The 14,460-nt window shown below is 41.7% G+C and overlaps 1 protein-coding gene and 1 pseudogene across 13 annotated transcripts in view; both read left to right on the forward strand.

The window, feature by feature from the left end:
- The window catches only part of Sema6d (semaphorin 6D), a 55,134-nt gene that overhangs the window by 23,786 nt on the left and 16,888 nt on the right, over positions 1-14,460 (forward strand). Inside the window, exon 1 of one of the 13 annotated variants that reach the window (XM_076850741.2) lies at positions 1,133-1,178. The exons of 11 other annotated variants lie outside the window; for them this stretch is intronic. The gene's annotated coding sequence lies outside the window, so the exon portion shown is untranslated. Of the gene's footprint in view, positions 1-1,132; positions 1,179-11,313; positions 11,491-14,460 lie in introns of those variants that run through there. One more of the 13 variants, XM_076850740.2, reaches the window with a different exon arrangement.
- Positions 10,929-11,027, forward strand: LOC143396008 (U6 spliceosomal RNA; annotated as a pseudogene).

The raw sequence follows: 14,460 nt of genomic DNA on the forward strand, positions 1-14,460 counted from the left end.
CTCTGCCTCCCCTAGTTTTATAAATCCTTTCTCTTTATCTGAAAGCTGTAAGTCTATTGTAAGGATAAGAGGGGAAAACCAAAGCCAACCACACTTGTCCCTCCAAGGGTAATTAGACCAATTTCTCTCAATGCTTTCCCAATCTTTCAGCGCGTTTGCATGTCTATGACAGCCATCTTGCCTACAAGTCCCTACCCCAGGATATTCCTATGATGAGGATAGAGTTTGGAGCCCCAGAAACAGGTCATTGGTCATTGTAGAGAATGCGCCAGTCTTATCATTGTAGTATTGCCAGTCCTACATGTCCATCCTAGCAATTGCAAAATCGGTAGCAGCCCAAATCTTCCTAGGGTCAGATCTGCAGCTGTAAAGAAGAAAGCATCCAACACATACACAGCATGAAGTGTTGGTGTGTTAATGTGTCAATGTGCTGGTGTGTGTCTATGTTAAGAAACAAAAGTTGTGGGTAGGTAACCTATCAATAATAGTTCACTGTCAATGACAAAAATGCTCTTTAGAGATTTTTCAGCTTTTTCTTTTCTTGATAAGGTATTAGGGTTACTCAAAAATTAATTCAATAAACTGTTAAACCCCCTGTGATGAGCAATTAGGAATTTATTTATGGACATAAAAGAGACAGCCCCTGAATTTAAGGAACTCACAGTAGGGTCGGTGGGAGAGGGAGAAATGGAGAAAATAAGGAAGTGTCATCATATTGTATGGTTTACTATGATAAAAGTGAGACCAGATATTAGTAGTTTTTTAGAAAGAAAAGTGGGAGAATCCTGGTGGGAAGTGATTTCTCATTAGGAAATGAGCCATGGAAAGGGAAAGGAAAGGACAAGAATGTTTCAGGTGACAAGAGCAGAATGTGCAAGGGCAGAGAGGTAGGAGAAGCTGAGATTGATGTTGGAATTCGGTGACTCCTTCCACATCCAGAACATAGGATGTTAAGAGAGTGGGCCTGTCCCATCATTGGAAGACTGAATGTTATTGTGGAACCTCGTTCTTATTTTTGTCTACACAGATCCATTTGAGACTCTCTGAGATTAGCCATTGAGGTGATATAAAGAGCAGTGGACTTGGAGACAAGTGATCAAGAAGCCTCTTATTTGCTGTGTGACCTTGCCTGTAAAGGGGAGATTCATTCATTCATTTATTCAGCAAACACTCACCAGGTAGATATGGGGTGCCAGACACTATGGTGGGTTATGAAGATAAAACAGAGAACAGGACAAACATGACTTCTGTCTTCGTGGAGCTGACGTGGAGTTCAGTGGTGATAACTCCTGCCCTAAACCTTTAAGGGCAGCTTGAAGGATGAAAAACTAGATAAGACAGACATGTACACTTTGAAAAGCATAAGCTTCTATAAAAGTGAGCAGCTCATTCCCTTGTCCCTAATCTAGACTGAATATTCCTGGGAGCTGGGTCCCCTGACCCCTACCCTCATACACAGAAGGCGTTTATGAAATACTTCCATCGGCTACAAAGTACAGTTGGTGACCCTGAGGGGACTTAGAAAGCCAAAGCAAAGTCCTGAGTGCTTGAAAACTGAGCTTCCCACACACTATACAATTTAAAGAAGAAAGCGCTTCCTTGTAGGAAGTTGCAACAGAGCCTGCAGCTCTTCACCTCTGGGTTCAGAAAAGGTAGAAGTGACACCAAAGGCCATGTTTCCCAAGTCCACATTGTTAGAGGAGGAAAAATGCACCTCTGCATTCCATCTGGGACTCCATCAGGGTGCCGAGTCCCCATTCCTAACTGCCAGCAGAGACCGGTTTGCACTACAGAACTCATTTCTGGTTTGTCCTCACAGATCAGAGACAGCAATTGCAGAGGTCTCCTGTCTCAGGGTTTCCGAGGGAGCATATGCGCTCTGTATCCTAGGCAACGCTGATACTGTACAAGAAATTTAGAAATGTGAATTGGGAATCATTTTTACTTGAGGTTAAAAGCCTTCATCAACTCAGATACAAGACTCAGAATCATAAAAATCTCACAACTTTGTGGCAGCTCTAGCAATTGCCTACATCCTGGCCCAGCCTCTGATTATAGAGATGAGGAAACAGAAGCTGAAGAAGGTAAATTGGCTTTCCCATGGTCCCTCAGTCGCTTAAAGGCTGAGTTGAGAGTAGAATCCAGACTCCCCCAACTCCCTATTTTCTCTAGGTGTCTTTGTTTTCTAGGGTAATATTAATATCCCCTAAGGTGACTCATAAGGGAAGCCAGAATAAATGTAGATAAGGGCAATATAAATTTCAAAGAATAATTATCTCCACACACCCTTCCTCAAGGTTGTGACGTTGGCCTTGAACAGACTTCCTGATAGTCTCCCTGCCTAACAACATTGATGGTACTTACCATGTGCCAGGAACTTGGATAAGAGTTTTAAAAAACTCATTTAGTTGGCACAGCAACTCTGTAAGGTAGCAGCTCCTACCAGCCCAGTTTATAGGGTAACAGAGGTACAGAGTGGCTGACTATCTTGTCCAAGGTCAGATAGTTGGTTATATAGCAAAGCTGGGACTCCTACCCGGGCAGAAGGCTCCAGAGCCCTTCATCCTGTACTCCACTGCTCAACCCTCCAGTCAGCCTCCACCCCTGACAGTAGGAAGAGCAGAGCTGTGCTCACATCCTCCTCCTCTTGACTTGACTTAGTAAAAACTAGCAACTGAGATTGTGAAGACTTGTGCAGATTTACACAAACTCCCATCTTGACTCTGTGAGTCCAAAGTTGTCAAATGTTCCTAGTCTCTCAGATTCAGAGCCCAAAGTGCTACAGATGAGTCCAACTGGGCCCTCCCAGAAATTTGCTGGCCATAGCATTCAATTGATCTTCATTTTTGGTCACAACTTCATTTTTAGTCCAGAACTATCAGGCTGAACCTAACTGATTAGGGACTTCATTTCCCTCAATAGGACAGAATACCCTTTTTTTAAAAAAATAATATTTTGCAATAATTTTAAACTTGCAGGAAGTTGCAACAGAATTACAAGAGTCCTGTGTCCCTTTGACCCAGAAGGTACATTTTTAAAGACAAGTCAGAACTGACTCATGGAATGCTGATAAAGGCGATGTTTTCAGTCCCTCTAAATAATTCGTAGTCCTTCTTGATATCTGCCAGAGACAAGCAACTGTTACTATATTATCAAATACCGAGGGCATATACAAAGGCCATACTTCTGACAACTGAAAAATTAAAAGACTTGGATCAGGAATTCTTGGCTTTTCAAATTAAAAGAAGAATTTTTGTTTTGTTTGTTTGTTTTTCCTGTGGATTGTTAGAGTTTTGTCCCTTCTATAAACCTTTCGACGGCTGTTCTCAAGCATGACATCACCTGGGAACCTCTAATAGGTATTTGTAGAATACGGAGCAGGAAGACATGAGCTCCTTAAAACAGAGCAGATTCCTGCTGTTGTTGTTGGCAGTGGCCATAAACATAGATCATTGGACTCTCTGGTGACAACCTGGTTGTGCACTGGCTTTACCATCCTTGGATCCTAAGTCCCTTAATTTATTTGCTTTTCCTCTCCCCTTTTCAGACAGAGACAGTACAGAAGCCCCTCCCCAGTCCTTGCCTAAGTATTGTGTTCCTATTCTTTGCAAACCTGAAAGGGCACCATGGACCACAATGAAAGCTATGGCTTGAGAGCTGTTGCTTCAGACAAGTCCACAGAATCAGAACAAACATGCTCTACTTCTCTACTTCTGTCATCCCGGCCTAGAGGGCAGAACCAGGCATAGACCCAGGCCCCATTATCCTGAACAGAATGTCACAGGCAGGCCATATGGCAGCCCTCGCAGGTCATCTGGTGGAATAAGCCAGTGTTCCAAAGATGGGCTGAGTCCTTGGCACCCCAGCCATCCCTTGGAGCCCTGGGCCCTTCCTCTGTCTACAAAAGCTCCTTTTCCTGGAGGCCAAGGGGAGCAGTCCAACCTGGCTGGAACTGTGTGTAGAAGCGATAACAAAGGAAAAGGCTGTGGATTTCTCTTCCCACTAGGTAGCCTTGAAAACCCTTTGGTCCTCCCTGAAAAGAGGAGATGCCATTGTTCATTTCTGCCCCACTCTCCTGCCGAGTATCCTTTTTTTTTTTTTTTTTTTTTTTGTCACTGAAGGTTCGGGTTCTTTACATCTTCACAAAGCTAGGCCCCATCTTGATCTTCTTAAGGAGCTGATTTGTTTAGTCATCTTCCTGCTTAGATATGGAACTTGTTCTCTCATTGACTTCTTGGGTTATTTTCACCTTAAATGAAGATTTTTTTTTTTTTTTTTTTAGGACAATTTAGCCTCAAAAATGCTGTCTGATTTGTTAGGGCCAACGGGCAAAAACTGGGAGGCAAGTTGTCACTGGAATTCTGCTTCTTAGAGCAGTGGTTCTGATCAGAGGTCAAATTCTGGAATCCCTGTTCAGGTTTGCTTAGAATTTGGCAAAGACAGGTTGGATCTTGTTTTCTTTCCCTTCCTGCCCAGTTTGTTTAAAGTTCAATTTCTTTTTGAATTATTAATATGTGACCAGAAACATTACTGATTCAGATATTGGTATGCTTTGCTTTTAGAAAACCCAGACTTACAGTGAAAACCTTCCCTAATTGCTACTTCAATTTTCAGAAAACTTCCTTAAGTTGTCAGCCTTCTCATGCACATAAAATATAATTAAAATCAACTTGACCCAAATTTTAGAAAGACAATTGACTTCTTTTTTTTTTTTTTTTTTTTTTGGTGCTAGGGATTGAACTCAGGCCCTGTGCATGTGAGGCAAACATTCTACCAACTGAGCTATATACCCAGCCCAAGTCATTGATTTTTAAAAGCAAGGTGTTACTCATGAACACAACAGGCTTCCGTACTTCTTCCCTGCCCTTTACTCCCTTCAATGGTATCTATTGCTGCCCATCTTTCTTGGTAAGAATCTACTTCTAAGAAAAGATCTTATAAATGTATTCATGCTAATTTCAGCCATACTTTTTTACAGGGGAAAAAAAATGCCATCCACCAAAGGAAAGAATTTCCCATTGTGGAATTTCAGTCATAAGCCAGCCATAGACAGGCTGATTTCCATTATGTTTGTTTGCTGGTAATGGGGTGTCAAGTAGGCTTCTTGTCTGCTACTCCCATGCACACTGCTCTCTACTCTCAGGAACACTTTTGCTTTCCTCCCCTTTGTTCTGGAAAAGGTGCAGAGTAACAGAAATTTCAATGGCAGGAGTGAGGAGAGCATGTAATAGAAATAACTTAGCTCTTTGTCCTATGTTGCATGTGCCTCCTGAACCAAAGAGCAATTTGCCAGTGATGGAGAGGTATAAAAAAAGGCATCTGTTGCCATTTGTGGAGAGCCTCTTGGTTTTGCAGCACCTGAAACTCAGAGCCTAGCAGTTCATACAGACTGTGTGCCAAAGTTGTTGGAGGACAGTAGACTCACCACTAGGTGTTTGGGGTCATAGCGGGAAGATGCCTGGGCTGATGTGAAACTCCTGAGTTCTATTGCATATTTATGTACTTATTTTCTCTCACACATATTTATTTTTCCCTCTGGTACAATTATCCATCCTGAGTGGGGCTCTGTGGCAGGTAGAGAAGACCCTGGGGTGAGGGGAGAAATGGAAAAGGGAAGAAGATCAAGGAAGTTCTGAGTTGATTAGTAGATAATTTGGGGGAAGGACAGGGAGAATAATGTGTGCGGAAGACACTGTTTTGAGATCTAGGTGGGGAGGGATCGTGGGTGAAAAGGAGAAGCTGCCAAAAATCAGATTGTAGAGACCTTGTAAATCTTGGAAATGAATTCGGACTCTACATATAGGCCTTTGGGAACCATTAACATGCTTTTAGACAGGAAAGTAATGTGATGCTATTTGTGTTTTGGAACGATTCTGTTGTCTTTGAGGAGAATGAACTACAAGTCTAGGAGAGCAGAAATCTGTTAAGAGTGTATTCTAGAACAATGAAGAACAACATCAATAGTATGCGCTGACAGGTTCTAAAGAGAGGATGATAAGAGATGCAGCAATCAAGGTTGACCTCCAAGTTTAAGACTCAAGTGATATGAAAACTATCAATAGTAACAATTGTAATCATTGGATTCTTATTGGATAGAAGGGATTTGCCTTTATAGTTATGTAGAGCATCTCACTGAATCATCATAGTGATATTCTGAGAGGGGAATACTGGGGATTAAACCCAAGGGCACTTTTACCACTGAGCTAACACAGGGGAAAAAAAGGTCAGAGTCTTGCTGAGTTGCTGAGGCTGGCCTTGAACTTTCAATCCTCCTGTCTCAGCCTCCCAGGTCACTGGGATTACCAATGGGCACCACCACATGCAACCATCATAATATTAATGCTATTAATATCCTCATTTTAGACAGGAAAACTTCAGACTTTGAGGAGTTAAGTAACATGCCCAAGATCACGTGGCTAATAAGTGATAGTGCCTAAATCCAAACTCTTGAGTTCCAAGCCTGTGCTCTTCAGGGAAATTAGAATGGTCAAGTTTAAATTGCATCTAGCAGAAAGTTAGATAGCTAGGCTTTGGAGCTGAGGAACACGGTCTGGGCTGGGCATGTGAATTTGAGATTCAGAGAATGGACGGTAGTGAAGAAGTCAGGTGTAATGGGAGTGAATCTCCAGGGACCCAGGCTGGAACCATGAAAAAATCACATCTCAGGGGTGAACGTATTGGATGATTTGGGGAAGGTTGCTGAAAAGAAGTAGCTAGAGAGGTAGAGAAATAGGGAAGTCGGTGATGGAGTCTCAAGATCAGTGGAGTGACCAACATGACTTAATGCTTCAGGGAGACGAAAGAAGATTTCTAATGAGGATCGCCTTGGATTTGGCAGCTGAGTGGTTGATAGGCAGGAGCTAAGTTAGGATGAAATAAGTTAGAAATACACTGAAGAGTGAGAAAATGGAAACAATGGGCTCAGACTTCCTTTCAAAGAAGCCTGGCTAGGAGGTGGAGAAGGGGAGATGGCAGTAGGCAGCCTCAAGGACGGGGAAACGCTGTTTGTGATGAGAGCCACTTGGATGTTTGTACACTGAGGAAAAAGAACGGTGGCCTCACATCAGGGTAATCTGAGTATGGTAGGTCAGCTTTTTGCTGTAGTGACAAAATACCTGAGAAGATCAGCTTAAAGGAAGAAGGATCTATTAAAGTTTAAGAGGTCCAGGGCATGATCACCTGGACCCATTGCTCTGGACCTTTGGCAAAACATAACATCATGGTGGGGAGCGTGTGTTGGAGTAGCGGTGCCCATCTCATGGTGGCTGGGAAGGAAAGAGAGAGAAGAACATGGGCCTGGTGACAAGAATAGATCCCCAAGGGCCTACTTCCTCCAATTTTAAGCCCCACCTTCTAAGTTCCCACCACTTCCCAATAGTGCCACCAGCTGGGGACCAAGCCTTCAACACGTGAGCCTTTGGGGGACATTCAAATCCAAACTATAGTAGTAAGGGGATGTAGGAACATTTCCTCCAGGCCTCAGGAGATCATAGAGTTTTGGAGAAAAATAAAAAATGTTCCCAATGCTTTTAACTTATCTCTCATCTTTATTTATTTATCACATGAATGAACTCAGGCCAGAGAGGTGAAGGGACTTGTCTGTGGTCACACAGCAAACCTGTGATCCCAGATCTCTGGGTTTCTGGTCTCTGACCAATTCTGCTGCCTGTGTCTGTGGGAGAAGAAGGGTCCCTGCTTTGTTCCTTATGGTACTGAGTCTGCAGTCCTCCACAGTGGCTGGTCCCTGCTCCTGGAGAAGGCATGTCCTCACAGATTCTGCTGTGTCAGGAGAGCTGCAGCTGTGAGGAAGGTGAGTCAGAGATCTGCTTTGTCACACTTCCTCAACATGCCAGGGGGCAAGGTTTTAGATGGTTGATGATGGAGTGTCATTAATACAACAGTGCTGGCGGCTTCTAACCCAAGCTCTCAGAGGGAGGAGGGGTCTCTGTCAAGGACCTTTCAGCCATCTCTTCCTGGCCTGGGAAGGGAAGATGGATATGCGACCTGGTTCCCAAGTCTTTGTGCTGGAGACACCGGGTGAGGTCCCAGGAGAGATTCCTTCAGTGCAAGAGCTGATGCCCCTCCAGGACACCCCATCAGCCAAAAGTCCCTTGGTGAACTCAGATGCAAGTTGCTACCCACACTGTTCAGAAGGGCTCAGAGGACCCTGCCCCAACTCTACTTAGGGGTCTTCAGAATCTGAATGTATCTACTCCCCTCATCTCACCACACATGGAAGGTGAAAGAAGGCCTTAATTTCAATGTACACCGCCTTCTTGTACTCCAAAGGTTATGCTGTAAGCCTAGTGTTCAGACCATTCTAAATAAACACTGATATCAATCACCGATTAAAATCCAAAAGTCCTACATAGAACATACTGCTTGGAATCCAGACAAGTGAATGAATGCCGTATAAACCTAGCCCTCTTTTTTGTAACTGACCTTCAGTTAACAACCCTCTGTTAATTGATAGGCTCTAAAGCATATCAATTAACCTGCTTCTCTTTGCTGTCTTGCAATCTTCCCGAGCCCTTGGCTCCTTTTTCCTTTTGTCATGTGAGGATGCCAAGCAGTATAATTCCTATAATTCCAAGACCATCATTCTCATCAACTCCAGTGTGGACAGTGCCCCTAGAATTGTACAGACTCTGGGGTATCTGTGCTCCTATGCTGCAACTGAAGGTCCACACCTACCCTCCCTTTAGTGCCCAACATTCTCAACATAGAATGCTGGTTAAGAGTGGGACTCATGATGCCCGTTCTCTTGGGGTTTGCTGCTCTGTCTTGTTTGTTTAATAGTTCTATTTAAAACTAAGTTAGACAGGAGTCCAAAATGCCAATCTAATCCTGAGAGATTCCACAAAACTGTGCAGGGCAGGATATAGGACTCATTCTTTTGTTTATCCTTTTACCCCTAGTTCTTATATAGTTGTCTCAAGCATTGACAATTATGAGACATATTTGTCCCCAGGAACTGAGAAGAAATTCCCAGGGTTCTGAAAACAGGAGTACTGCTAGGCAGAATGGTGTATCTCTGTAATCCCTGTGGGTTGGTAAGGCTGAGGCAGGAGGATCACAATTCAAAGCCAGCCTCAGCAATTTAGTGAGGCCCTGAGCAACTTAGACCCTGTCACAAAATTTAAAAAAAAAAAAAAAAAAGGAGGTCTGGGATGTAGCTCAGTGGTTAAGGGCCCCTGGGTTCAATCCCTGGAAGCAAAAAAAAAAAAAAAAAAATCCAGGAGGACTAATGGGGCCAAGGAATTCAAGGAGGTCTATCCACAGGGCAAGCAGGAGCCAGGTATGCTGGTAATCAGTGGTATGAAATATTCTAGAACCAAAAATGGAGTCAGAGTGGTAGAAGCACAAGTAAAGAGAAACAGAGGCTCCAGATGGGACTGGCAAGGGAGGCAGGGCTCAAACCATGAAAAGCCTTAAAGGCCACATTCAAAATATGGGGCTTTGGGCTGGGGATGTGGCTCAAGCGGTAGCACGCTTGCCTGGTATGCGTGCTGCCCAGGTTCAATCCTCAGCACCACATACAAACAAAGATATTGTGTCCACCGAAAACTAAAAAAAAAATCTCTCTCTCTCTCTCTCTCTCTCTCTCTCTCTCTCTCTCTCTCTCTCTCTCTCTTTTTTAAAATATATATATATATATGGCTTTATACTGGGAACAATATAAAGCTGTTAGAGGCCTCTGAGATTATGTGACCAGGTTTCCCACAACCGGTTTACCTCATGAAAATTTAATTGTTGTATCTAGAACAATGTTGTATCTAGAAAATGAATGAGAGACAAACAAGGTGCAGACAGACTGGAGAGTAAATGGTCAGGCGAATGTGGGCTAAGGGGTAGCGAGGAAAGGGAATGTTTAAAAACCTGCGAACCATCAACTGTGTGTAAAGCTACTCAACAAGCAAATGAAATAGAACTGGAAAATATCCAGTGCACTTGGGCACCTGGAGGTCATCAGTGTCTTTCAGAGAGGCATTGTTAAGAGAGGAGCCAGCATTCAGGAAGTGGAAGAAAGAGTGAGAGGTGAGGAAGTGAGGCCAGTGAGAATAGCCTTCAATGTCTGCGAGTGGAAGAAAAAAGGGAGACAGGAGGATCTGGGGTCATAGGAGCTTTATCCCCCCCTCTTTTTTTTTTTTTTTTTTTTTTTTTTGACACGAGAGAGGCATGCATGAATACTAATGAACAGTATTCAATCAATTAGAGAGAAATATAAGTAACGTCTTTCTATTCCAGAAAAGAATGAAGAAGTTGGGTTTAAAGAACATACAAACAGTTGATGTACTTTGTAACAGGAAGAAAGGGAAACTAAGGAATTTCTTGTCTTCTGACTTTTATTATCTATGTGCAGTGACTATGGGGCAGAAGAGAAGATTGTGTGGAGAGAAAGCAACCCTGTAATCCCAGCTACTTGGGAGGCTGAGGCAGGAGGATTAGCAAATTCAGGAACATCCTCATCAACTTAGTGAGACCCTGTCTCAAAAATAAAAAGGGCTGGGAGTATAGCCCAGTGGTAGAGTGCTTGCCTGGCATAGGCAAGGCCCTGAGTTTAATCTCCAGTACCTGCCCCCGAAAAAAGTGTGAGCAGAAAGCAAGTATATTCCTGGGCAGATGTGGCTGCAAAGTACAGGACTTCTCTGGAGTTTTATGGTGCTATTTGTAATTCCTGATCAAGGATTCTGTTACATTACTACCCAATTTTCTCACAGTGTGGTTGTCTTCACCAGCGCTCAGTGCTCTGGAGGAGATGCAGACGTGAATGGCTGTGTTCATCCAAGGCAAGGACTTTATAAGAAAATCTGACAGGCAGACAGAGGATGAGGGAGTCTGGAGCATAAGCAAGTATTGTGGAAATGTGTGAGCACTGACTGTTATATCTAAGATAAATGAAGAGGGGTGTCAAGGTTGGAGAAGAAGAGCAATGCACATATACTAAAATTGGGGTGACACAGAGAAGACTAGCATGGCCTGTGTGCAAGGATGACATACGGATTCATGAAGCATTCCATATTTTTGAGAGCAGACGTCCTCATCCAGATGTGTCAGTATCTGACCCCCATCACTGCATTCCTGTTTTGCTACCCTTTATACCACATTCATCCAACCATTTACTCTATGGCCTGTCTGCACCTTGTTTGTCTCCCATTCATTTTCTGAGTACAAGAAGAATTAAATTTTCAGGAGGTAAACTTGATCATGTAATCCCCAAGCAAGCAAGCTGGAACGTCAGCAGATTAGTATCAGAGCATGCAATACTCGACCTTATGATTCTTAAGGTGGCCTTCCGGGGTGGAACCATGCACTGGGACTTACAAAATCTTTGGAAAGCTGGAGAAAGTATGAAAAGTTACCAGATAAAAGAGAGAGGAGGGGCAGAACCTTGAGTAAGCAGAGACTTTTTGTAAGATCACAGAGGCCCAAGGTTCAAAAGAGTCATTGGGAAACCAGAGGGAATCAACTCCATTTCCAGACCCTGAGGTAAGTGGAATACGGAGCTAAGCAGCTCCTCTTTGAGAAGTGGCATCTCCAAAAGAGAGCTTGGAGAAAGCTTTAAAATCACCCTGTTATCTCTGGGTTCTCTGGGCTAGGGATAAAGTAGATCTCATTTCCTTTGCACTAATATAACTTTTAAAGGGCCAGAGACTACATGCCAGTTAGTGGGGATTATTAATTTCAATGTGGCAACATAAGAAGTTGCATTAATCTCCCATATAAATTTTCCTGCCTAAAGAACTCCTTTTCAGTTCAGACCTTCTAGCAACAAATCTTTAAGTTTTTATTTGTCTAAAGCACCCTTATTTTTGTTTTTTTTTCCTTTTAAAAATTTTTACTGGTTATAAAATTCTAGGCTATAAATTTATTTTCTTTTGGCACTTTAAAAATCTTATTCTATATTCTACTGCTTTCCGTTGTTTCTATTGATAAGTCAGCTGTCAGGATTATTCTTGCTTTTCTGAAGGTAATGTATCTTTTAACTTTTTAAAAATTTATCACTGTTTTCACCATTTTGATGATTATGATGTTTCTTTTTTTTCTTTTCCTTTTTTTTTTTTTTTTTTGGTATGGGGTATTAAACTCAGAGGAGGTTATCTACTGAGCCTCATCCCCCATCCTTTTTATTTTTTATTTTGAAACAGGGTCTTGCTAAATTGCTTACAGTCTTACTAAGTTGCTGAGGCTGGCCTTGAATTTGTGGTACTCCAGACTCAGCCTCCAGAGTCACTGAGATTATAGGCGTGTACCACCACACCTGGCTGATTACGATATTTCTAAGTGATTTTCTTGGTATTTAGAAGTTCTTGGCTTGTGGACCTTTGTCAATTTTTTAAAAAGAAAGCGGCTGTTAATCTTGTCAAATATTGCTCCTATTTATTTCTGTCTCTTCACTCTCAGCAACTCCAGTGTTAAATAGTTGCACAAGATTATGCGTATCTCTTATTTTGTGATTTGTTTTTTCTAGGCTTTTGGTTTTGTGTGATATTTCTATCAACCAACTTTCCAGTTTATTAATCTTCTCTTCAGCTAAACACATCTATTAGGAAGTTTTCATTATTGTTGTTTTTAGTCATAGAGTTTCCATTTGGTTCTTCTTAGTGGATTCCAATTCTCTGGTGAAATTCTACATCTCATTATATTTATTCTTTGATAAAATAAGTACAGTTATTTTTTAAACATATGTCTGATAACTGTAATATCTGAGTTATCTTTGGGCCTACTTCTGTTGTTTTATTTTATTTTTCTCTTAGTATTGGAATGAATATTGAACATTGCATGTTTAAAAAAAAAAAAAAAAGCTATTCTCTGGATGATGTTATCTATCTCTAGAAAAATTTCACCTTATCTTTTCAGGCAAGCCATAGATTGAGAGATTATACACTCCCAACTTGGAATTTAAATTGTTGGAGATTGGGGTGGAATTCTTATAAAGCTTAGTCCTCACTGCCTCCCTTCTTGTTTTTCTTGTAGAACAGCTTTTCAGAGAACCCTTGGATGTTTGCTTGTAGTTTTTTCCTAAGCTCAAGACTCCAAAAATATGATGCTCATTTTTAGCTACACTCACATTTGTATAGACCTTAAGGATGAGTAAATCCCCCAGAGTAAAATCAAGTGCTGAGTGTGGTTCCTTGCACCTCTCTTCTCTGGAGAATCATGCCACTCAAACACAAGATGTCTTGGCTGCTCAGAATTCCTTTTAAGAGCTTTCCTCATTGTATTTGGGATTCAACATTAGGAATTTGTGGGAGAATGTAATGCCAAAAAAAATTGACAAAACATGCTTACTTGGGTACCTTGCTCTCTGACTAAAAACAATAACCTATCTTCAATATCAGTTTACACAGGAGAAGAGTAATTCCCTCCTTGTATTAGTGGGCATCTAGATTTAAGAAGAAGTACCTTATCCTCTAGGAAAACCTCTGTCATTGTTACAAGGACATACATAAATTTTCAAATAGCTATACAAGATAAACAAATGAAAATTGCTTTTTAAAATTCTTTCTGTCCAATGAGATGTTAACAATAATAGTCATAACGTTTACTGAATTTTACTAGAAATTTACTTCAAACCAAGTTCTGTGTTAGATGCTTTATATAGATTATCTCATTTAACCCTAAGAAGATCTGATGAGGTAGTAAAGATAATTACTCTCATTTTGAGGAAACTGAGTCCTAGAGTAAGTCAACTTAAATAAGGTTGAGAGCCAGGAAGTAAATGGTATAAATAGGTTTGAACTCAGGCTTTTGTAATCTCAAGGACCATGTTCTTGTCTAATAATTTGTCTTGCCTCTGGGCTTGTCCTCATTCAACATAACTAGTTTTCTGATTTTACTGAGCCCTGAAATCCTGGGGTTCTTCCTTAAATAGTGAGAACTAAGTAGTCTGAAGGATTCACTTACATAAAATTCTCCTTCTTGGGACATTCTTCTCATATATTTCCAGATTCTTCCTGTTCTCACCTAGCCTTATTTGAATATATGTAGAACATTAAATATTTCCGTTTATAACTTCTACAGCAAATCTGTAAGTATTTTTTAAATAAAGCTTTATGTAGGGACAGGAAGCAGTTAGTGGCACAGCTTTATTTTTGGAGGGTTAGGTTGGTAAGAGGTGGGGTGTGGGGAGAAAGTGCTTTCTGCAATGTCAGATGAATGAGTTACAGGAAATGATAGTTCAGCAGGCAGCTCTGTGCTTGCCAGTGAGTCAGCAGGGAGTCCATCTCAGCTTCAGTCCTGGGTCACAGCTGAGAGACCTGCTCTCTGCGACTTGCCTACTTGATAGGAGCCATTCACTCACCTGTCATGGAGGAGGAATATTCACAGAACTATTTTGTTGTTTTCATGCAGATATTTCCACATTTCCTTAGGAATCGTGGTGGTTGTTTTTTTCCTGAGACCCAGTAGAAGGATCCAGTGACTTTCCACCTAGAGGGCGAAGTTTGGAATGGGTGC

This window comes from Callospermophilus lateralis, chromosome 3 (genome assembly GCF_048772815.1).
Source record: "Callospermophilus lateralis isolate mCalLat2 chromosome 3, mCalLat2.hap1, whole genome shotgun sequence".
Taxonomy (NCBI): Eukaryota; Metazoa; Chordata; class Mammalia; order Rodentia; family Sciuridae; genus Callospermophilus; species Callospermophilus lateralis.